The sequence below is a fragment of the Spermophilus citellus genome (assembly GCF_964194105.1).
Source record: "Spermophilus citellus genome assembly, chromosome: 2".
In the NCBI taxonomy this organism is placed as follows: Eukaryota; Metazoa; Chordata; class Mammalia; order Rodentia; family Sciuridae; genus Spermophilus; species Spermophilus citellus.
Window position 1 is genome coordinate 50,833,293 of NC_138183.1, and position 26,451 is coordinate 50,859,743.

Here is a 26,451-nt window from a genome sequence, read left to right on the forward strand (position 1 = left end):
GAAAGAAAGATCACAAATTCAAAGCCAGCTTCAGCAAAAACAAGGTGCTAAGCAATTCAGTGAAACCCTGTCTCTAAAGAAAATACAAAATAGGGCTGGATGAGGCTCAGTGGTCAAGCGCCCCTAAGTTCAAATCCCCACTATCCCCCACCACCACAAAAACAAAACAAAACAAAACAAAAAAACCACTGGAGTAAGTCAATGGTTAATAAAGGAAAAGAAGTTAGCAAGAACATACAGAAAAGAATAATTCTGGAATGTTGCCTTCTGAGGCAGAGGAGAAAAGTAGAGTATGATTTGGAAAAGATTATAGATTTTTTTTCTGTGCATGGTTTTCACTTTTTAAGAACCTATTGTGTCCAGATTGATTTCATGGATTTTATATATTGGCAGATCATACTAACAGATTTAATGATGTATTAGTTTAAAAATCATCATATGTTTAATTACAATGATCATTTATTCTTATTTTGTTTATTACTATGTTGAATATCAGTAAGCTTCTCTGTGGATTGAAACCATTACTATATGGGAAAATTAATGGAACTGGTGAAAGTGAAAAGTGAGTCCCAGAATTAATAAGTGGAAATGATACTGAAATATGTGGGAGCTGAATAAGGGGAGAGAAGGTCTCCCATGTGTCATGTCATCTGAGCTGTCAGTCACTTTGACATTTATCTAATATGGATTTACACCTCTTTTCCTTTTGCTTTAATGTTCTCAAATGCAATGATAATTTTCTGGGAATATTGACCAGAGGGGGAAAAATGATGCATCAAAAATATTACAAATAATGGTTCAGCAGGAAGCTATAGAAAACCTAAATGATCAATATCAATAATAAAATTGAAAGAACAATTAAAATCCTTCAAACAACAACAACTAAATTCAAGGACCAGATGGATTCATAGCTGAGTTCTATCAGATCTTTAAAGAAAAACTAACACCAGTCATTTTCAGATTATTCCATGAAGTTGAAAAGAAGGAAATACCTCCAAATTCATTCTAAGAGGCCAGTTTAATCAACTGCCAAAATCAGATGAATACACAAGAAATAAAACTACAGATCATATCCTTGATGAACACAAATTCAAAAATTCCATAGGAAAATACTTTCAAAACACATCAAGAAAGTAATATACCATGATCAAGAAAATAATACACCATGATCAAGTGGGCTTCATCCCATGGATGCAGGGTTGGCTCAACATATGCAAATTAATAAATATAATTCACCACTTAAGTAGAATTAAGAACAAGCACCATATGATCATCTCATTAAACTCAGAAATAGCCTTTGATAAAAATCCAGCACATATTCATGTTAAAAACATTAGAGAATCTAGGATAGAAGAAAATGGTTTCAACATTATAAACACTATATATGATAAACCCAAAGCCAACATCATAGTGAACAGAGAAAAACTGAAAGCATTTCCTCTAAAATCAGAAACTTGAAGACAAGGACCTGTACTCTTATCACATATGTTCAATGTAATTTTTGAAACTCTAGCCAGAGAAATCAGACAAAGAGAAGGAAATGAATGGGATACAAATAGGAAAAGAAGTCAAGCTATTTCTGTGTGTTGATGACGTATATATAGAAGACCCCCCTCATTTAAAAAAAAAAACCTCCACAAGAAGACTTCTAGCACTGATAAATGGATTTAGCAAAGTAGCAGAATACAAGATCAACACTCATAATCAATACCTTTCCTATGCTTCAACAGTGATTCTGTTCAAAAAGAAATTAAGAAAATCATTCCTTTCACAATAAACTCAAAAACAAACAAACTTGGGTCTTAATCTAACCAAGGAGGTGAAAGATGTCCACAATAATAGTCACAGAACACTGAAGAAAGAAATTGAAGAAGACCTTAGAAGACAGAAAGACCTCCCATGCTCTGGGATAGGCAGAATTTATATTGTCAAAATGGACATACTACTAAAAGCAATATTCAGATTCAAAGCAATCCCCATCAAAATACCAATGACACTTTTCACAGAAGTAGAAAAAAAAAGTCCTTAAATTCACTTGGAAGAATAAGAGACTCAGAATAGCCAAAGCAATTTCAAGCAAGAACAATGCTGGACGCATTACAATACCCAATCTCACATTATACCACAGAGCTATAGTAACAAAAACAACATGGTATTGTCATCAAAACGGATATGAAGACCAGTGGAATTAGTAGAAGACACAGAGACAAACTCACAGATAGTCCTCTGATACTTGACAAAGTTGCCAAAAAACACTTTGAAGAAAAGACAGCCTTTTAAACAAGTGGTACTGGGAAAACTGGATATCCATATGTAGAATAATAAAATTAGATCTGTATCTTTCACCCTATACAAAAGTCAAATCAAAATGAGTCAAAGACTTTGGAATTAAACCAGAAACTGTGCAATTGCTAGAAGAAAACATAGGATCAATATTTCATCATATAGATACATGCACCAACTTTCTTAATAAGATCCCTAACATAAGCCCAAAACATAAAACCAAGTATCAATAAGTGAGATGCCATCAAATTAAAAAGCTTCTGCACAGTTAAAGAAATGATTGAAAGCATGAAGACAGAGCTTACAGAATGGGAAAAAAAATCTCTGCAAGCTGCTCCTCTGATAGGGCATCCATATCCAAACAAATATAAAAATTCAAAACACTTAACACCAAAAAAACAAATAACCAAGTCAATAAATGGGCAAAAGAACTAAACAGACACCTCTCAAAATGAGAAACACAATGGCCAACAAATATATGAAATTTTGTTCAACGTTCCTAGCAAGCAGGGAAATGCAAATCAAAACTACACTAAGATTTTGTCTCACTCCAGTCAAAATGTTGATTAGCGGGACTGGGGTTATAGCTCAATGGTAGAGCACATGCCTCACACATGTGACGTGCTGGGTTCAATCCTCAGCACCAGAAACAAATAAATAAAATAAAGATATTGTGTCCATCTTTTTTAAAAAATGGCAATGATCAAGAATACAAACAATAATAAATGCTGGTGAAGATGTGGGGAATAAGGACACATTGTTGGTGGAACTGCCAATTAGTACAACCACTCTAGAAACCAGTAAAGAGATTCCTCAGAAAACTGGGAATGGAACCACCATCGACCCAGCTATCCCACTCCTTGGTATTTATCCAAAAGATCTAAAATGAACATCCTATAGGGACACAGTCACTTCAATATTTATAATAGCACAATTCACAATAGACAATCATGTATCAGCCCAGATGCCCATTAACAGATGAATGGGTCAAGAAAATGTGGTATATATACACAATGGAATTTTACACAGCCATAAAACAATGAAGTAATGGCATTTGCTGGTAAATGGATCGAAATGGAAAAGATCATGCTAAGTCAAATAAGCCAGACTCAGCAAATAGAGGGTTGAATGTTTTCTTTCATATGTCAAAGCTAGGGCAAAAATAAGGGAAAGAAGTTGAGTGGGGGTGGGATTCAGATATCATATAGCTATAGGGAAGATCCGTGGAATGGAAGAAGGAGATTGAGAATTAAGAAAGAGTGACAGGAAAGATGAGGAAATATGGAATGAATTTTTAAAAAACTACATTAGGTACATATACCACAGGGAATTTCACCTTTATGTGTATGTAGAAAGTACCATCAAAAACAAATAAATAATGGGGTAAAAGGAGAATGGGGATTGAAATCAAATTCCATGCATGTATGATTTTGTCAAAATGAACCCAGCTACTATGTATAAATATAATGCTCTAATAAAAATAAATTTAAAAAGAGAAAATAATGATTCGGTCTCTTTTGTCTCAATTTCTTTGCTGTTTGCTTCTAAATTTGAGATGAAAGAGAAAGCAATTCAGAAGCAGCAAGATAATCCATTGCTCAGAAAAGATATTAAATAAAAATAATGCAAATTCAAAAGACTCCCAAAACAGTTTATTTTATTAAAAAAAAAAGCTAATTGTATTTAGCATCATTTACTGGGTCTCATGCCCCATGTCTCTTCTGTGAGCTGGAAGAGGATGAACTAAGAAGTTCAAGTGAAATGTCATCACTTGGGCTGTAGATAAGAAGAGACAGTGACTCTAAAGTGGAGAAAGTAAAGACATATCTGGAAAGATTATGGGTTATTTTTTCTACATACAGTTTTCGCCTTTTTTGTAATATGTTTTTTCTGGATAGATTTTATGCAATTGATATCGTGAAAATAATATTAATATGAATAATATAATTAATACATTTATTTTAAATAAGAACATAGCTATGCAAAATAATAATTTAACATTATTTTAATTAATACTACTTTGAACACCAGTGAGTGCTTGATTCTTGTTAACTTGTTAGCCAGAAATAGATAGCTAATTCAATCCTTTCTCAAAATATCTCAGTATTAGTGCTCACATAAGGATTCCTAGAAATACTGGCCTTATTAGGTTATTCAACTTACCTCATGTCACACTGGTTTACAAGAGCAGCTTTTATAGCACATTTAATTTTAGGATGTAGTTACATATGTTAAGTATTATTTTGTATTACTCCTGATAATTCTCCTAGTTTTATGAATATTACTAACCAATGTAGACACACACACACACACACACACACACACACAAAAGAAAAAACCACTTCACATGGACATAAAGATTGACACATTTGCTTTGTAAAATGAAAGCAGGAAATGGAAACTGGATCAGTAATATTACTCAATGCTCAAAAAAAAATTGTCCAAACTAGCTGAAAAACACAAGAACCATGTAAATAGAGCAACAGAGAGTTGTGTGTATTTCCAAAACAAAAAGAATTTAACAATTACAACAGAAATACAAAACTACAAAATCTGTCATAAATTGGAATGAAGACTTTTACATTGAAAGCCCATTCTGTTTGGATTTTCCTATTTTTCTTCATTGTCTAGGAGAATAGTATTTGTCTTTCTAGAAAATTCTTTGAAGTGTGCCCTATCTTTCAGTCATTGACCACTAAAAGAGGCAGCCAGAAAGTCCATAATTATGTCATGAGTTCTACAGAGGCTGAAGAATGGCTCTTTTCACTTTAAAGAAGTGTCATTTACATGCACTCAGGAAATGTGGCTTGCATTAATACCTGACAGTGGGAATGAACCTCTCCATGGAAGTGCAGAAGACACATGGTGTTTTGTTGATTCTGGCTCCTGGCTCACCCACTCCTTTCCCCCAGCATCCCAGGACACATTCCCAGTTTCCTTCACATTTTCCTTCCTCTCTCAGGTAGAATTCCCAAGGGCACCCTTGTCATTTTTTCTCTTCACCTGCCTTCTCATTCACACAGGGCTGCTTTCTGATGTGGTTTCAGCTTAATGGTTTCCCTAAAGAGCAGCACAACACAAGTAGAAAGCAGAAGTTCTATAAACTGTCTAGGTTTTGCACAGACATCTGCTGGAGAGCTCTCCAAGCAATTTCCGTTTCATGTGATGTCATAGTAGCTGTACCCAAAGGAAAGAGAAAGCAGCATCCAGTGCATACAGGTCAAGGGAAACTCTTTTAGGGAAGTACAAGAACCAAGATAGGATTGTAGGTGGAAAGAAGTGAGGGAGGTTTCTGATCTAGGCAGAAATAATTGCACTGCTTAGAGATTTCTCTTCATTCTCCAGAGACTACTTTTGGATGATAGTAATGGTTACCACATATGTAAAGATTTATATCAGAATCATGAACCCTGCCATCTCTATCAATAGCTACCTCCAAAATTTGATATTTTTTAAAAAGGAATTTTAGGAAGAATTCTGGAGAAGACTAAAGAACAGTCACCCTTCACCTGGATGTCTAACCTTTAGATCCAGTCAGGAAATGGCAACTTGTAAAAATTTCTGGGTACGAAGTTGACCTCCCAAATAGAAGTGAAATATGTATGGTACTCCCTTGCTGATTCTAATATCTGTCAACTTTCCTTTTTTCCTCCCTATTCTTCTGGACCACATTCTTTCACTAGGAAATCACAATGATCATCTTCCCCTCTTTGCTCTAGAATTCCCCCACTGGGCTATCATCATTCATTCCTTTTAACATGCCCTGAATATTCATTCAGCTATTTTCTTCCTTTGTTGTCTGTGCCCATGGAGTTTCCCTTGAAAGTATCAACCACCAACTGAAAGCAAAAGTTGAGTGAAAGTTCTCAGTTTGTCAGAAAGTCTTGTAAAAGTGGCTCTCTCTTCTAATGAGTATTTTTGGAAATGAGGGGATTTCCCTTTTACAATGGTGGGTCAATGTAGCTGTAGCTAAAAGGAAACACAAAGCAAGATCCAGTATACTCTGGGGCTGTCTCAAGATTTCCGGAAGACCAGCGCCAACCTCCTGGCCACCACAGATGCAGCCAGTGACATGTCTAATCCAGAGAGAGGATTTGCCTGTTTATGCAGAAGTCTGTTTTTTTCCTTCCATTGACCTTGTTATTGTTTGTTTTTATCAGAGCTAAAAAGTCTCTTTCCTAATAAGAACTGACCCTAGTACTGGAATGAACTCATTTCCTTGGCATTTTTTTTATCTTAGGAAAAATACTCCTAGCTTCAGGAAGGGCGGGTCCTCTTTGGACAATGGGCAGGGTTGTTTTGGGAAAAGAGTCAGAATGCCTCCCTTTCCTCCAGACTGCTCAGCAGTCCAGACCCTCCTGACCTATTACCACCTTCCAGGTTCTGCAAGCTGGAGGTGAGGGAGCCACCCATCTGGTGTAGAGCTGAAGGAGAACCAGAGAAAATCTGTTGGATGGTACCTTGACTCTTCTTAAGAGTAACTTGCCATCTTACAGATTCCTTCCTATAATCATAGCCTATCCTTTTCTGTTACAACCAGCAGAAAGTTCTCAGTCTCACTATGAATAAGGCAGGAGCTTATATCAATTCCACCTGGACTTGGCCATCAGAGCATAGAGGACAGTAAAGGGCTTATGAGGACACAGCTGCCAGATGACCCTCTGGACTCCATTAGGGTAAGAACAGGAGGGATGCAGGCAATCTCACAGCACTGATGGACAAGTGAATCAGGAAGTGATTGTGAATGACTCAGGAGGAAGGAAGGGGCTTCACTTCAGCTGGAATCTCTCTGAGACTGGAGATTTCCATTACTTCCCTCCTGTTGATGGGCTAGAGGGATCCTGATTATATGTGAAGTGATTTTGGTCCCTTGCTTTTCTTTCCTTATCCACCATTTGTGAGGGAACTCATTTAGGAGCAGGTCTACCTGGAGATAGATAGATGGATAGATAGACACATTGATTCATAGGTATAGATGGACAGATTGCCTTTATTTTAATTGTTTTTGGATTTTTTTTATAACCCTGGCTAGGTTTGAGTACTAACATCTTTCAAACACTATGACTACTTCCATTCTTGTGACCTGCTTACTTCCACTTCATGTAATTTTTCACTATGTTCATATCATATTTTATGATTATATTATATTCAGGAGTGCTATGGTTTAGATCCACATTGTCTCCTTGTCCTGAAATCTGTATAACCATATGTTTTTTATTTCCTGGATTCACTAATTTGTTACATGTTCAGCAGAACTGAAGAACACCACAGAGGTAGCCCTGGAGGGACGGTGCTAGTGGAGTGGACGAAGTGACATTGAGCAGCCCTCCCTGCCCTCCTGGCCCTGCAGAGTCAAGAGCCAGGCTCTGCTCCACTCAACCCCAAAACACACACAAGTGCATTTATTCCACTTAATAGGGGGATCAGGAGGGCAGTGAAGAGCACCCTGTTGTCCAGGAGTCATGATGCCACACAACCTGGAGACAATCAGGTTTTTGAGCTTCAGGACTAATAATGTAAATGGGCCACAGTGGTCTCTTTCTCTCTGCTGTTTCCTGTGTCGCAGGAGTAGATGCCCACTGGTGTTCAGACAGGTACAGAAGCAGTAAGCAGAAGGAGCCCTGACCGCACATCTACACCCAGTGAACTGCCAAAGAATCCAGCAGCTCATCTCTGCTCCTGTTTAGAAGTTTTCATGTTCTAATTCCATTAGAAAGTGACTGCACACGACTCTGTATGTTCTAAACAAGGAAGTACAGCTCTAGTAACAGGAAGAAATTAGATGAGCCAGCTTGACAATATGGAAGGAAAACAGACATGCTTAAAATTTCCACTGGAATAATGGTGGGTTCTCAGGAAATGGGCCTATATCTGTTGCTGCAGGTTAATAGACATGATTTCTGGATTCAGAATCTTTTCAGGTTGTGTGTCCTGACATGGAGAGATGACTGAAGTGGAGGATAGGAGCAGAATCCTCCCACAGAGATAAGGACAACATCAGTGTCCCCAGCTTGAGTGACAGGGAGAGCACTGGGAGAGCACTGGCAGGGTGGAGAGTTGGTCCAGTGAGGCTAGAGGGCTTCCAGCACAGGGAGATTATTCATGAGGCCGGTGCAACCCATGGAATCTCTCAATTCTAGTCATGATGCAGTTCATTTAAAAACAATATACAAACAATAATTGAACAGGGTCACAGGCAGGGATTTGAATATATTTAGCAATAGTTGGGCTGAGCCTTTTTAGGAGCTTAAATATTAGTAGTGTACAGAATGGAAGATCACAATCCCTAATGCAAAGATCTTTGTGAGAATTCATTTATTTACTTCACTTAATTCATTGAAAGGAGGGCATAGGTGGATCTATTTCTCTCTCTCTCTCTCTCTCTCTCTCTCTCTCTCTCTCTCTTCCTCTCTTGATTTTTTCATTCCTGAAGGTACATTCCACATTGTTATTTATTATTTGAATTTCTTCCAAAGGATTAAATTTCACAAAGAAAAATATTAAACCTGTGTAAATAACAAATTAGAAACCATTCACCATTAATGTGAGTAACCAAAGAGTTATTATATTGCATCCTGTGAGAACCCATCATGAAGCTAGTGGTGATAGGATCCTTAAGAAATCAAAGACACAGGCCAGGTGCAGTGGGGCACACCTGTAATCCCAGCAGCTTGGGAGGCTGAGGCAGGAAGATCAAGAGTTCAAAGCCAGCCTCAGCAAAAGTGAGGTGCTAAGCAACTCAGTGAGACCTTATCTCTGAATAAAAGACAAAATATGGCTGTGGATGTGGCTCAGTGAATTCAATCCCCAATAGCAAAAAGGAAGGAGGAGGAGGAGGAAGTGAAGGAGGAGGAGGAGGAGAAGGAGGGAGGAGGAAAAGGAGGAGGAGGAGAAGGAGGAGGAGGAGGAGGAGGAGGAGGAGGAGGAGGAGGAGGAGGGGAAATGGAAGGAGAAACAAAATCAAATACCCAGACAAACAAAAATCCCAGGTTGCTTTCTTATAAAGGAAACCCCAGTGGAGCCATGAGTCATCAGGAATCCCCATGTGCTGTGATTCTACATGAAGCAAGTGCATCCCTGACCCACAGACACCCATGGAGGCCATGGCATGGTGCAGTGTTGCCCAAACATGATGGCCTTTGCCACATGTGTATTGAGTGTGTTTTCTGGGGACAGAGGAAAGGCTCCATGTGACTCTGTCTGTGTGGGTCATGGCAATTTGTGCACACAGGCAACAGGCCAGCAACTCAGAAGGGACAGTTTTTGTTTTTGCTTTTTTTATGCCAGACCTGGTAAATGTTTGCAAAACAAAAGGGTATCTTTTAAATCTTAAGAAACATAGACAATACAGAGGCTGTGTTGTGGGAAAATCATCAACCTTAGTCAATCAAAAGCATCCGAACTAATGTGGTTACTTTCAGAGTGAAAGCCAACCCTCCTTGGCTAAATAGCTCTTTAAAAAAATTTAAATTAAAAAAAAATTAAAAAATTTAAAAAAAAAACATGTATTAATAGTACACGTCATGGGGTTCAGTGTGGTGTTCCCACAAAAGCAAACTGCATGTGTTCAACCCAACCACCCTTCTGCTTTTCCACTCTCCCCTAATTTTCATTTCTCTGGGTTTTCCTTTTTATTTTATAGTCTCATAATTTCTTATAATCTTGAAAAAATAAACTCTTTTAGACAATTCAATAATATGATACCATGCCCCACACACACACACAAAACTACCTTTATTTTATAGAACTGTGTGTCAGACATTTCCCACTAACTTTAAAATTTCTCTAGGTTTCCCACATTGTCTTATAAGTGCATTTTAAACAATAACGATGATTTCAATAAAGATAATTCACATTTAAAAAAAAAAAAGCCATCACCGGGCTGGGGATGTGGCTCAAGCGGGTAGCGCGATCGCCTGGCATGCGTGCGGCCCGGTTTCGATCCTCAGCACCACATACCAACAAAGATGTTGTGTCCGCCAAAAACAATAAATATTAAAATTCTCTCTCTCTCTCTCTCTCTCTCTCTCTCTCTCTCTCTCAAAAAAAAAAAAAAAAAAAAGCCATCACCACCTCTCTATAGGACACAGAATGCTCCTGCAAATTTTTGGCTGTGATGACTCAACCATTGGGTGGAAAGCTAAACAGAACAAAAGATTCTTCATTGGGTTTATCAGTAGACAGCAGGAAATCCAGCCTGGTCTGGAGGAGGAAACTGAGTTGTTGTCCCTGGAGTGAGCACAGCAGGCTAGCATGAGGAGGGTCTATAGTGGAATCATGAGGAGCCAAAGGAGATGAGTCAGAGCCCACATTGCTGAACTATGGGAAAAATGGAAATTCCTGCATACTTTTTGTTTGTTCTTAAACTCACAAAAATAGAATAAGAACAAACCTTAAAATTCCAAAATAAATAGGATTCAAGATGACTACAGCTAATGGTTAATAAAGTGCTTTGAATATATATGTGTGTATGTGTATATATACACATACACACACACACACACACACACACACACATATATATAATTTTTTTTTTGGTACCAGGGATTGAACTCAGGGGCACTCAACCACTGAGCCACATCCCCAGCCCTATTTTGTATTTTATTTGGAGACAGGGTCTCACTGAGTTGCTTAGCACCTCATGGTTACTGAGGCTGGCTTTGAACTCGAGATTCTCCTGTCTCAGCCTCCCAAACCACTGGGATTACAGGTGTGCACCACAGAGCCTGGCTTGAATATATTTTTAAGAAATTATTCACTGACACCTTTTCACTTGGCAGAAAAATCTATTGCCCTATAACTATTTGAAAGATAGTTTGTCTGCTTTTCCTTAGAACAATAGGTACAATAAAAACAGTACAAAGGTTTTAAAAATGTATACCATGTAGGTCACTTATGAGTGGAGCTTGCAGGACTGGAGGTCGCTCTGGGTGAGTCTGTGAGAGAGCAGAGGATAACTGAAGGCCAAGGACATTGCTATGTGCTACTGGAGACTTTTTAAACACTGTCCTCTTAGGCTATACCAAATTTATTTTTTTAATTATTACTTCAGTAATATATTAATCTTAGCTTACTTTAACATTTTTGCTTTATAATTTTTTATTTTTTAACTTTTTGAGTCTTTTGCAACACCATTTAGCTTAAAACACAAACACAGTGTACAGCTGGGCAAAAACATTTTCCCTATGTATATCCTTATTCTATAAGCAACTTCTAGTTTTAAATTATTTATTTATCTTTTTATCTTTGACTTTTTTATTAACAACTGAGACACAAACATATATATTAGCCTTTGCCTACACAGATCAGAATCATCAATAGCACTGTTTTCCATTCCCACATCTTAGCACACTGGAAAGCTTTTAGGAATAATGTACAGGAAGCCATTGCATCCTCTGTTAAGAATGTCCTCTTTTGGAATTCCTCCTGAAGGACCCACCTGAGGTTCTTCTTGAAGAGTTATCACTCTCTAAAAATAGGCCCATGTTGGTTTTCCTGTTTGCTTTCTTTGTTTGCCATAAATAAACTTCTAAGCTTATAATGTTTCATAAACATTCCCCTCATTAATGAAAATCTTTCAGAGTTGGAGTTCATGATGTTTTAAACGTGTTAAAGTTGACACATAAAAGTTGTACACATTTTTGGGTACAATGTGATGTTTCAGTGCATGTCTATATTTTGTAATGTTCAAGTCAGTACAAACACATCTATACCCTCATTCATCTTTTCTTTGTGGTAAAACATTTGAAATCCTTTCTTCTACCTTTTTTTTTTGAGATATGTACTACCTTATGATTACTGATATCAAGTCTTTTAAGAAATTTGAGGTCAGTGAAAGCTTCTGCTAAAACCTCACTGAATTTTTCTAAGGGTTCTTTTTTTTTTTCTTCTCCTGAAGTTTCCTTTTCTCTTGAAATTGAACATTTTTTTCATAATTTTGTTGATTGATTATATATCTTCTTCTGAAAATTGTCTTTTTCATCTGTACTTTCACTAGATATAAGAATTTCTTACTTAAATGAGTCTATGGAAACAACATCCTATTATGTGGTTAATTGTTAACCAAAACGTCATTGTGTGGCACATAATTGTGTTCTTTATTGAACTGATCTTGCCAGAAGTTTTTTCAGCTAATGAATCTGTATGTCAATATCATCCCAAGATTTGGGAAGATGTCTCATAATTTTTACTTGATAAGCTTTCTGGTCCTATCTGTTGTCATTTCTCATATTCCCATAAGTCATAAATTTATATGTTTGATGGTATGTGTACCATTTTGCTTTTGTCCTTCATTTAAATTCTTTTCTTTTTGTTTCTCTAATTGACTGATTTATTTTTTTCTTTTTTAATGTGTTCTAATTGGTTATACACAATAGCAGAACACATTTCTTTTGAGTCATTGTATAAAAATGGGCACCATTTTTCATTTCTCTGGTTGTACACCCTGTAGAGTCACACCATATGTGCAATTAAACATGCACCTAGGGTAAAGATGTCCTTCTCATTCCACCATCTTTCCTACCCCTATGCTGCCTCCTCTTCCCTCCCTTCCCTTTGCCCAATTGAAGTTTCTTCTTTCTCTTGACCCTACTCTCCCATTATGGTTCAGCATTCACTTATCAGAGAGAACATTTGGCCTTTGATTTGGGAGGATTGGCTTACTTTGCTTAGCATGATATTCTCCAACTCCATTCATTTTCCTGCAAATGCCATAATTTTATTCTCTTTTAATGTTAAGTAATATTCCATTGTGTATAGGTACCACGGGTTTTTTTTATACATTCATCTGTTGAAGGGCATCTAGGTTGGTTCCACAGTTTAGCTATTGTGAATTGAGCTGCTATGAACATTGATGTGGCTATGTCCTATAGTATGCTGATTTTAAGTCCTTTGGGTATAGACAGAGGAGTGTGATAGCTGGGTTAAAAGGTGGTTCCATTACAAGTTTTCTAAGGAATCTCCATACTGCTTTCCATAGTGGGTGTACCAATTTGCAGTGCCACCAGTAATGTATGAGTGTAGCTTTTTCTCCACATTCTTACCAACACTTTTATTGCAAGTATTCTTGATAATTGCCATTCTGACTGGGGTGAGATGAAATCTTAGATTAGTTTTGATTTGCATTTCTCTAATTACTAGAGAAATTGAACATTTTTCATATTTTTGTTGATTGATTATATATCTTCTTCTGAGAATTATCTGTTTTCTGAGAATTATCCTGAGCCCATTTAACCCTTAACCCATTGATTGGCCCTTAACCCATTAGACTTAAGCCCTTAACCCATTGATTGGGTTATTTTTTTTTTTTTGATGTTAAGTTTTTGAGTTCTGATGTGCATGTAGTAAAGATGTTCTCCCACTCTGTGGGCACTCTATTCACATTATTGATTATTTCCTTTGCTGAAAAAAAAAGCTTTTTAGTTTGAATCCATCCCATTTATTAATTCTTGATTTATTTCTTGTGCTTTAGGAGTCTGGTTAAGGAAGTCAGGACCTAATCCAACATGATGAAGATTTGTTCTTATTTTTTCTTCTATTAGGTGCAGAGCCTCTGGTCTAATTCCTAGGTCCTTGATCCACTTTGAGTTGAGCTTTATGCATGGAGAGAAATAGTGGTTTAATTTCATTTTGCTGCATATGGACTTTCAGTTTTTCCAGCATCATTTGTTGAAGATGCTAGCTTTTTGCCAAACTATGTTTTTGGTGCCTTTGTTTAGTATTAGACAACTGTATTTATGTGGGTTTGTCTCTGTGTCTTCTATACTGTACTGTTGGTCTACATGTCTATTTTGGTACTGATATCATGCCATTTTTGTTACTATAGCTTTGTGGTATAGTTTAATGTCTGGTATTGTGATGCCTCCAGCTTCACTCTTCTCGCTCAAGATTGCTTTGTCTGTTCTGGGTCTCTTATTTTTCCAAATGTATTTCATGATTCCTTTTTCTATTTCTATGAGGAATGTTGTTGGGATTTTAATTGGAATTGCATTAAATCTGTATAATGCTTTTGGCAGTATGGCCATTTTGACAATAATAATTCTTTCTGTCCAAGAACATAGGAAGCATTTCCATCTTATAAGGTCTTCTTCAAAGTCTTTTCTCAGTGTTCTGTAGTTTTCATTGCATTAATCTTTTACCTCTTTTGTTAGATTGATTCCCAAGTTTTGGGTTTTTTGAGGCTATTGTGAATGGGGTAGTTTTTCTAATTTCTCTTTCTGAGGGATCATCATTTATGTATAGAAAAGCTATTGATTTTTATATGCTGCTACTTTACTGAATTTATTTATTAATTCTAGAAGTTTTCTAGTGGAGTTTTTTGGATCCTCTAAGTATACAATCATGTTGTCAGCAAATAGTGATAGGTTGAGTTCTTCTTTTCCTATTTGTATCCCTTTAATTTCTTTCATTTGTCCAATTGCTGTGGCTAGAGTTTCAAGGCTAAGTTGAATAAGAGTGGTGAGAGAAGGCATCCCTGTCTTGTTCCAGTTCTTAGAGGGAATGCCTCCAATGTTTCTCCATTTAGAATGATGTTGGCCTAGATGGCTTTTACAATGTTAAGGAATGTTCCTACTATCCCTAGTTTTTCTAGTGTTCTGAACATGAAAGGGTGTTGTATTTTAACAAAGGCTTTTTCTGCATCTATTGAGATGATCATATGATTTTTATCTTTAAGTCTATTGATGTGATGAATTACATTTATTAATTTGATCCATATGTTGAACCAACCTGGCATCCCTGGGATGAGCCCCACTTGACCATGGTGCACTGTCTTTTTAATATGGCTTTGTATGTGATTTGCCAGAATATTAGTGAGAATTTTTGCATCTATGTTAGTCAGATATATTGGTCTGAAATTTGGTTGCCTTGATGTGTCTTTGTCAGGATTAGGTATCAAGGTGACACTGCTTCATAGAATGAGTTTGGAAGGGTTCCCTCATTTTCTATTTCATGGAATAATTTGAGGAGTATTGGTATTAATTCTTCTTTGTAGGTCTTGTAGAACTCCATTTAGAATTTGTCTCGTCCCAGGCTTTTCTTGGTTGGCTTTTTGATGGTGTCTTCTATTTCATTGCTCAAAATAGATCTGTTTAAATTGTGTATGTCCTCCTGATTCAGTCTGGGCAGCTCATATTTATTTCTCTAGAAATTTATTGAGTGTCCTCAATATTTTCTATTTTATTGGAGTACAAATTTTTGAAATAGCTTCTAATTATCTTCTGTATTTCAGTGATATCTGTCATGATACTTCCTTTTTCATTGTGAATTTTAGTAATCTGAGTTTTGTCTCTCCTTCTTTTTGGTTAGGGTGACTAAAGGTTTATCAATTTTATTTATTTTTCCAAAGAACCAATTTTTTGTTGTGTCAGATTTTTTTAGTTGTTTCAATTTCATTGATTTCAGCCCTGATTTTAATTATTTCCTGTCTTCTGCTACAGTTGATACTATTTTTTTCTTCTTTTTCTAGGGCTTTGAGATGTAATATCAGGTCATTTACTTGTTGACTTTTTCTTCTTTTAATGAATGAGCTCAATATAATGAACTTTCCTCGTGGGACTGCCTTTATAGTGTCCCAGAAATTTTGATATGTTGTATCATTGTTCTTATTTACCTCTAAGAATTTTTTTATCTATTCCCTGATATCTCTGTTATCCATGTATCATTCAATAGTGTATTATTTAGTCTCCAGGTGTTGCAATAGCTTCTATTTTTATTTTTATTTTATCATTGATTTCTAATTTCATTACATTATGGTCTGATAGAATGCAGGGTATTATCCCTATGTTTTTGTTTTTCCGAAGAGTTGCTTTGTGGCATAATATATGGTCTATTTTAGAGAGGGATCCATGTGCTGCTGAGAAAAAGTGTATTCTCTCGTGATTGATGAAATATTCTATATACATCTTTTAAGTCTAAATTATTGATGGTATTATTGACTTCTATAATTTCTTTGTTTAGTTTTTGTTTGGAAGATCTGTCCAGTGGTGAGAGAGTTGTATTAAAGTTACCCAGTACTATTGTGTTGTGGTCTATTTGATTCTTGAAATTAAGAAGGGTTTGTTTGATGAACATAGATGCTCCATTGTTTAGGGCATAAATATTTCTAATTGTTATGCCTTGTTGATGTATGAATCCCTTAAGCAGTATAAAATGTTATTCTTTATCCCTTTTCATTAGCTTTGGTTTGAAATCAACTTTATCTGACATGAGAATGGAAACCCCTGCTTGTTTACACAGTCCATCTGAGTGGTATGTTTTTTCCCATCCTTTCAACTTCAGTATGTGGATGTGTTTTCCAGTAAGATGAGTCTCTTTATGACAACATATTGTTGAGTCTTTTTTTTTAATCCAATTTACCAGGCCATGTCTTTTAATTGATGAATTTAATCAATTAACATTCAGGGTTATTATTGAAATATGGTTTATATTCTCAGTCCTTTTGGTTTGTTTTGGTTTTTTATTTGACTTGGTTTCTCCTTTGATTGGTTTTTCATTTAGTTTAGTTCCTCCCTTTGCTGATTTTCATTATTGTTTTTTATTTCCTATTCTTAGAGCATTTTGCTGAGAATATTCTATAGTGCAGGCTTTCTTATTGTAAATTCTTTTAACTTTTGTTTATCATGGAAGGTTTTTATTTTGTCATCAAATCTGAAGCTTAATTTTGAAGGATATAAGATTCTTAGTTGGCATCCATTTTCTTTCAGTTTGATACATGTTGTTCCAGGATCTCCTGCCTTTGAGGGTCTGGGATGAGAAATCTGCTGATATCAGAATTGGTTTCGCCCTATACATAATCTGAAAAATTTCTCTTGTGGCTTTTAAAATCCTATCCTTATTCTTTATGATAAGCATTTTCATTATAATGTGTCTGTGTAGATCAGTTGTAATTTTGTACATTTGTCGTCCTGTAAGACTCTTGTATTTGATTTTCCAATTCATTCTTTTTTTTTTATTGTTGGTTGTTCAAAACATTACATAGTTCTTGACATATCATATTTCACACTTTGATTCAAGTGGGTTATGAACTCCCATTTTTACCCCGTATACAGATTGCAGAATCACATCAGTTACACTTCCATTGATTTACATATTGCCATACTAGTCTCTGTTGTATTCTGCTGCCTTTCCTATCCTCTACTATCCCACCTCCCCTCCCCTCCCCTCCCCTCTTCTCTCTCTACCCCCTCTACTGTAATTCATTTCTCCCCCTTGTATTATTTTTCCCTTCCCCTCACTTCCTCTTGTATGTAATTTTGTATTCATTCTTGATGTTTGGGAAATTTTCTGATACTATTTCATTGAAGAGATTGTGCAGTCCTTTGGTTTGTAGCTAGCTCTGTGTCTTCCTCTATCACAATAAATCTTATATTTGGTCTTTTGATGTTATCCCATAATTCTTGGATGTTCTGTTCATGGTTTCTTTCCATCTTCACTGTGTAGTCAACTATTTTCAAGACTGTATATTTTGTCTTCTTTGTCTGAAGTGCTGTCTTCTGAGTAATCTAGTCTATTATTTGGTTTATTGTTTCCTTCATTTCAAGGATTTCTATTTAGATTTTTTTTAGAACCTCTATCTCTTTTTTGAAGTAATCTTTTGTTACCTGTGTTTGCTCTCTTATCTCTTTGTTGGAGTGATTAATTGATGCCTGAATTTGCTCTCTTATGTGCTTGTTTTATTTGCAGATCATTTTAATTGTGTACATTCTGAACTCCTTCTCTGACATTTCATCTACTGTGCTGTCAGTGGATTCTATTATTGTATCATCTTGGTTTGTTTGGGGCACTTTTTCCCCTTGTCTTTGCATGAATTCCATGTGTCTTCCTTTCTAACAGTGCAGATCCGAGGTATTACAGTTTCTATCCAATAATCCTAGTGTGTCTCTGCAGGTTACTGATGTCTCACCTTTAAGAGGAAGATCAATATTAACAGCACCCAAAGCAAATGATATGTAGACTTAAGCCCATTAGTTCCTATTTATATGATTACAGATTTATCACAATAAATAGGAATAATGTGCTCAGTTATTGTCTGCAATATAAATAGTAGGTTTGCAAAAGGGTCTACAGATTCTGATGATGGACAAAGCAAGAAATTGGGGAGTATAGGATGTGCTGTTCATGAGGTAGGCGGTAATAATGTAGAGACACTAGATCCTAGGAAGAGTGAAAGATGAATCAAAGGGTGTTAGCTGTTAACAAGAGAAAAGAGAGAAAGAGGTGGCCCAGTGCAAGGCTCTCTCCTGCCTCTGCAACAAATGGTGGCTATAAGCACACCCAGCAGGGATACCTCTGGTGTACCCAAACCTGCAAGGACCTTGGTGATGGTCTTCTGGGTCCTGGCTGTTTTCCCTGGATGGAAGCAGCCACAAGTACATAAGACAAGTACATCAGATAGGTAGTTGGTGTCTGAGTAGCTTGGTGAAGGGCTTCCAGCCACCATCCAGTGTCCCAAAATAGAAGCTGCCACAAATAAAGATGGTGGTGGCAGCAGCGGGGTTAACCTGTGATGGTATTGGAGGTGTCCCAGGTTGGCAGTGACCACTTTTAGAGATGGGACTAAATGAGCAAGCTGAATGATGGCTTTGGGCTGCCTGTTTGGAGATGAAGAGCTATGATGTTTGGGAGTGGTCCTCAACACAGTAGGCAGTCCTATGCCTGGGCCTGGGCCTGGGCCTGGTCCTAGGCTCCTTGCAGGCTGGTGAGGTGGTCGTATGTCTGGGCTTGAGCTCTGTGCTGGTTGGTGGGGCTGTCCTGGGCCTGCCTGGTCTCATTGGGGGTTGGCAAGAGTGTCCTGGACCTGCCTGGGCTCTATACTGATTGGCCTAATTGACTGATTTCATAAACCTATCTTTGAGTTTAGAAATTCTCTCTTCTATGTAACTGCTGAAATCCTCTATTAAGATTTTTAGTTTTGTCAGTGCATTTTTCAGCTCTAGAATCTATTCAGTTCTTTTACATGTCTTCTATTTCTTTATCAAACTTCTAATTTTGTTCATAAATTGTCCTCTTGATTTCACTTAGCTGTCTGTGTTTTCTTGCACCTCATCAAGCTTCATTAAAATAGTTTTTTAAGTCTTTTCTCCAATAATTGATAGATCTTCATTTCCTTAGGACCAGTTATGGTGCTTTATTTTATTCCTTTGTTGATGATACATTTAACTGATTTTTCATCATTCATGTACCTTGCATTGGTATCTGTGCATTTGAAGAAGCAAGCAGCTCTTCCATTCTTTTTTTTTTATTAGTTGTTCAAAACATTACAAAGCTCTTGACATATCACATTTCATACATTTAATTCAAGTGGGTTATGAACTCCCATTTTTGCCCCGTATACAGATTGCAGAATCACATCGGTTACACATCCACGTTTTTACATATTGCGATACTAGTGTCTGTTGTATTCTATTGCCTTTCCTATCCTCTATTATCCCCACTCCCTTCCCCTTCCATCTTCTCTCTCTACCCCATCTACTATAATTCATTTCTCTCCCTTGTTTTTTTCCCTTTCCCCTCACTTCCTCTTATGTGTAATTTTGTATTACAATGAGGGTCTCCTTCCATTTCCATGCAATTTCCCTTCTCTCTCCTTCCCTCCCACCTCTCGTCCCTGTTTAATATTAATCTTCTTCTCATGCTCTTCCTCCCTGCTCTGTTCTTGGTTGCTCTCATTATATCAAAGAAGACATTTGGCATTTGTTTTTTAGGGATTGGCTAGCTTCAGTTAGCATAATCTGCTCTAATGCCATCCATTTCCCTGCAAATGCCATGATTTTGTCATTTTGTAGTGCAGAGTAATACTCCATGGTGTATAAGTGCCACATTTTTTTATTCATTCATCTATTGAAGGGCATCTAGATTGGTTCCACAGTCTAGGTATTGTGAATTGTGCTGCTATGAACATTGATGTAACAATATCCCTATAGTACACTCTTTTAAGGTCTTTAGGGAATAGTCCAAGAAGGGGAATAGCTGGGTCAGATGGTGGTTCCATTCCCAGCTTTCCAAGGAATCTCCATACTGCTTTCTAAATTGGCTGCACCAATTTGCAGTCCCACCAGCAATGTACAAGTGTACCCTTTTCCCTGCATCCTCGCCAGCACTTGTTGTTGTTTGACTTCATAATGGCTGCCATTCTTATTGGAGTGATGGTATCTTAGGGTGGTTTTGATTTGCATTTATCTGACTGCTAGAGATGGTGAGCATTTTTTCATGTACTTGTTGATTGATTGTATGTCCTCCTCTGAGAAATGTCTGTTCAGGTCCTTGTCCCATTTGTTGATTGGGTTATTTTTCTTATTGTTTAATTTTTTGAGTTCTTTGTATACTCTGGATATTAGGGCTCTATCTGAAGTGTGAAGAGTAAAAATTTGTTCCCAGGATGTAGGCTCCCTATTTACCTCTCTATTGTTTCTCTTGCTGAGAAAAAACTTTTTAGTTTGAGTAAGTCCCATTTGTTGATTCTTGTTTTTAACTCTTGTGCTATGGGTGTCCTATTAAGGAATTTGGAGCCTGACCCCACAATATGTAGATTGGAGCCAACTCTTTCTTCTATCAGACGCAGAGTCTCTGATTTGATATCAAGCTCCTTGATCCATTTTGAGTTAACTTTTGTGCATGGCGAGAGAGAGGGATTCAGTTTCATTTTTATGCATATGGATTTCCAGTTTTCCCAGCACCATTTGTTGAAGATGCTATCCTTCCTCCGTTGCATGCTTTCATCCCCTTTGTCAAATATAAGATAGTTGTAATTTTGTGGATTGGCCTCTGTGTCCTCTATTCTGTACCATTGGTCCACCCGCCTGTTTTGGTACCAGTACCATGCTGGTTTTGTTACTATTGCTCTGTAGTATAGTTTGAAATCTGGTATCGCTATACCGCCTGATTCACTCTTCCTGCTTATAATTGCTTTTGCTATTCTGGGTCTTTTATTTTTCCATATGAATTTCATGATTGCTTTATCTATTTCTACAAGAAATGCCGTTGGGATTTTGATTGGCATTGCATTAAACCTATAGAGAACTTTTTGGTAATATTGCCATTTTGATGATGTTAGTTCTGCCTATCCATGAACCGGGTATATTTTTCCATCTTCTAAGATCTTCTATTTCTCTCTTTAGGGTTCTGTAGTTTTCATTATATAAATCTTTCACCTCTTTTGTTAGGTTGATTCCCAAGTTTTGTTTTGTTTTTTAGGATATTTTGAATGGGGTGGTTGTCCTCATTTCCACTTCAGAAGATTTGTAGCTGATATACAGGAATGCCTTTGATTTATGCATGTTGATTTTATATCCTGCCACTTTGCTGAATTCATTTATTACCTCTAGTAGTTTCTTTTAGACCCTTTTGGATCTGCTAGGTATAGAATCATGTTCTCCGCAAATAGTGATAATTTAAGTTCTTCTTTTCCTATTTATATGCCTTTAATTTCTTTCATCTGTCTAATTGCTATGGCCAGTGTTTAGAGAACTAAGTTGTACAGAACTGGTGAGAGAGGGCATCCCTGTCTTGTTCCAGATTTTAGAGGGAATGCCTTCAATTTTTCTCCGTTCAGAATGATGCTAGCCTGAGGCTTAGCATAGATAGCTTTTACAATATTGAGGCAGGTTCCTGTTATCCTTAGTTTTTCTAGTGTTTTGAATATAAAGAGATGCTGTACTTTATCGAATGCTTTTTCTGCATCTATCGAGATGATCATATGGTTCTTATCTTTAAGTCTATTGATGTGGTGAATAACATTTATTGATTTCTGTATATTGAACCAGACTTGCATCCCAGGAATGAATCCTACTTGATCATGATGCATGATCTTTTTGATACGTTTCTGTATCTGATTTGCTAGAATTTTATTGAGGATTTTTGCATCTATGTTCATTAGAGATATTGCTCTGTAGTTTTCTTTCTTTGAATTTTCTTTGTCTCATTTAGGAATCAGGGTGATGTTGGCCTCGTAGAATGAATTTGGAAGTTCTCCCTCTTTTTCTATTTCCTGAAATAGCTTGAAAAGTATTGTTATTAGTTCTTCTTTAAAGGTTTTGTAAAACTCTGCTGTGTACCCATCTGGTCCTAGGCTTTTCTTAGTTGGTAGTCTTTTGATGGCTTCTTCTATTTCCTGAATTGATATTGGTCTGTTCAGGTTGTGTATATCCCCCTGACTCAATCTGCGCAGATTATATGACTTAAGAAATTTATCGATGCCTTCACTATCTTCTATTCTATTGGAGTATAAGGATTTAAAATAATTTCTAATTATCTTCTGTAATTCTGTAGTGTCTGTTGTGATATTGCCTTTTTCATTCCATATGCTAGTAATTTGAGTTCTCTCTCTTCTTCTCTTTGTTAGCATGGCTAAGGGTCTGTCGATCTTATTTATTTTTCAAAGAACCAACTTTTAGTTTTGTCAATTATTTAAATTGTTTCTTTTGTTTCAATTTCATTGATTTTAGCTCTGATTTTAATTATTTCTTGCCTTCTACTACTTATGCTGTTGTTTTGATCTTCTTTTTCTAGGGTTTTGAGATGAAGTGTAAGATCATTTATTTGTTGGTTTTTTCTTTTTTTAAGGAATGAACTCCAAGCAATGAATTTTCCTCTTAGAACTGCTTTCATTGTGTCACATAGATTTCGATATGTTGTGTCTGTGTTTTCATTTATCTCTAATAATTTTTTAATTTCCTCCTTGATGTCTTCTATAACCCATTGATCATTCAGTAACCTATTGTTCATTCTCCAAGTGATGCAGGATTTTTCCTTCCTTCTTTTATCGTTGATTTCCAGTTTCATTCCATTATGATCAGATAGGATACATTGTATTATATCTACTCCTTTATAATTTCTAAGAGTTGCCCTGTGTCATAATATATGGTCTATTTTTGAGAAGGATCCATGTGCTGCTGAGAAAAAAGTGTAACTGCTTGATGTTGGGTGGTATATTCTATATATGTCGATTAAGTCTAGGTTATTAATTGTATTATTGAGTTCTATAGTTTCTTTATTCAACTTTTGTTTGGAAGATCTGTCCAGTGGTGAGAGAGGTGTGTTGAAGTCTCCCATAATTATTGTATGGTGGTCTATTTGACTCTTGAACTTGAGAAGAGTTTATTTGATGAACATAGCTGCACCATTGTTTGGGGCATATATATTTATGATTGTTATGTCTTGTTGGTGTATGGTTCCCTTGAGCAGTATGTAGTGTCCTTCTTTATCCCTTTTGATTAACTTTGGCTTGAAGTCTATTTTATTTGATATGAGTATGGACACTCCTGCCTGTTTCCGAGGTCCATATGAGTGATATGATTTTTCCCAACCTTTCACCTTCAGTCTATGTATGTCTTTTCCTATCAAATGTGTCTCCTGTAGGCAGCATATTGTTGGATCTTTTTTTTTTTTTTGATCCATTCTACTAGCCTATGTCTCTTGATTGGTGAGTTTAAGCCATTAACATTTAGGGTTACTATTGAGATATGGTTTGTACTTCCAGCCATATTTGTTTATTTATGTTACTTAACATGATTTTTCTTTCTTCTTTAATTATTTTTCCCTTTACTGTACTACCTCCCGCTGTTGGTTTTCATTATTATTTTTCATTTCCTCTTCCTGTAATATTTTGCCAAGGATGTTTTGAAGAGCTGGTTTTCTAGCTGCAAATTCTTTTAACTTTTGTTTATCGTGGAATGTTTTAATTTCATCTTCCATCCTGAAGCTTAATTTCGCTGGATACACAATTCTTGGTTGGAACCCATTTTCTTTCAGCATTTGAAATATGTTGTTCCAGGATCTTCTAGCTTTCAGAGTCTGTGTTGAGAGATCAGCTGTTATCCTGATTGGTTTATCCCTAAATGTAATCTGCTTCCTTTCTATTGTAGCTTTTTAAATTCTCTCCTTATTCTGTATGTTGGGCATCTTCATTATAATGTGTCTTGGTGTGGATCTCTTATGATTTTGCACATTCGGCGTCCTGTAGGCTTCTAGAATTTGGAATTCTGTTTCATTCATCAAGTCTGGAAAGTTTTCTCGTATTATTTAATTGAATAAATTGCTCATTCCTTTGGTTTGGATCTCTATACCTTCCTGTATCCCAATAACTCTTAAGTTTGGTCTCTTTATGTTATCCCATATTTCTTGGATGTTCTGCTCATGGTTTCTTAACAGTCTTGCTGAGCTGTCTTTGTACTTTTCAAGTTGAAATACTTTGTCTTCATTGTCTGATGTTCTATCTTCTAAGTGTTCTACTCTGCTGGTAGTACTCTCATTTGAGTTTTTAATTTGGTTTATTGCTTCCTGCATTTCTAGGAATTCTATTTGTTTGTTTTTTATAACCTCTATCTCCCTGTATAGTTGATCTTTTGCTTCTTGGATTTGTTTATGTAATTCATTGTCAAAGTGATCTTTCATTGTCTGATTTTGCTGTCTAATGTCTTCCTTGAGACTCCAGATCATCTGAAGCATGTATATCCTGAATTCTTTATCTAACATTCCATCTGCTGCAGATATTACCTCTTCTAAAGTTGAGTTGAACTGCATTGCTTGTGGTCCTTTCTTTCCTTGTCTTTTCATACTGCTCGAGTTTCTTTCTGCTTTGTGAAACTTTTGTGTTATTGATTTTCCCCCTATATATTTATATTGCTCTTGTATAGTTGCAAATTCTCCCTTTTGTGGAGAAAGACAATGTTAACAGTTCCCAATATCAATAGTACATCATCTAAGCACCCGTTTTCCTTATTACTACATTTATAGCTACACTCTATGTCTACAAATGTTGGTTTCGATTATCATTTATAAATATAGTCATTAGTTACATGAAAGGCATACCATTTGTGGTAGCTTGAAGAAAACTGAATTTCGGATGTAGGATGTTATGTTTAGGGGGAAAGGAGTGAGGGTATAGGGTTAATCTAACTTAGTAACTTTGGAAAGCTCTAACCAATAGATGGGTAATTTATGGAAGAATGTATAGATTAAAATTCCAATCTATATTTATAAGATTACCCTACTTATAATTAGTAAAATTTAGGGGGTTGCAAGTGGGATAGAGGGAGTAAGAAGGAGAAAAACAAATAACAAGGAAAGAAAGAGAAAAAAAGAGCGTGAAAAAGAAAATAAAAGAAAAAAGAAAAGAAATAAAAGGGGGGAGAGAGGTGGGGCATATGCAATTCCTCTATATTATATTATTCTGGTGATTCAATTGTTAAAGACCTTTTTCATGCACAATTCTTGGTTTCACATATGTTGAGGTTGCGAGGACCAGAGGGGGAAGGGTAGAGGAGACTGGATGAATGGATTAAAAGAGAGAGAGAAGAGAAAAAAAGAAAGAAAAAATGTCTCTCAGAACTCTGTTTTCTTTTCTTCCAGTTGGTGGCGTTGTCTATTCCTAGCTTGAGTCTCTGGGTTCAGGGTTGTGGTGGTAGTCAGTGTGAGGGGACTTGAGCTCCCACCTGTGGCCTCTCTACTCTTATTCTCTGAGATGTAAATCAGGTGCCTGATCCGCTACAGAACCGAGCTGGTAGCCATGCCCACCCACCGGTTGGTGGATTTTAAGGGTTGGTGGGATTTTCCAAGATGAGTTCCATCAGTTTTTCTCATAAGGTGTTTGATGAGGTTGGGGGGTGTTGGGGAGACCTTATGTTTGTCCAGAGCTCGGTCAGGTGACCACACTGGTGGGCTGCTGGGCCCCTCCTCCAGTTGGGGTGGTCTGTCTACCGTGCCGGTGGGCGGCTGTGCCCCCTCTCCGGGCCACGTGGTCTGCCTACCGTGCAGGCAGGAGGCTGGGCTCCTCCTCCAGTTGGGGTGGTCTGTCTACCACGCAGGCCAGCCGCTGGGCCCCTCCTCCAGTTGGGGTGGTCTTGCTCTTCCATTCTTTGTAGACTGGTTTCAGCAAGTAAAGATCTCCATTGCTTCCCCAGGATAATGCTTCCAAGATCATAGTCACATGGGACTGCAGACAGATCATATGGCAGCTGCTAAGTCTGTAGTAGGGAATGAAGTTGGCCTGATTCTAGGTACAAGGAGGTATTGATCATGCTTGGTCACTGAATGGATAAGACCAGGACTTTTCTGAGTAGGGCTGGCAGTGGGATAAGTCTTACTTTAGGTTCTGCAGTTGAGTCTGCAAAAGAGGGCATGTTTATGGGTAAATCATGGATATGTCTCCCAGTGGGTCTCTGGTAGGGCTTC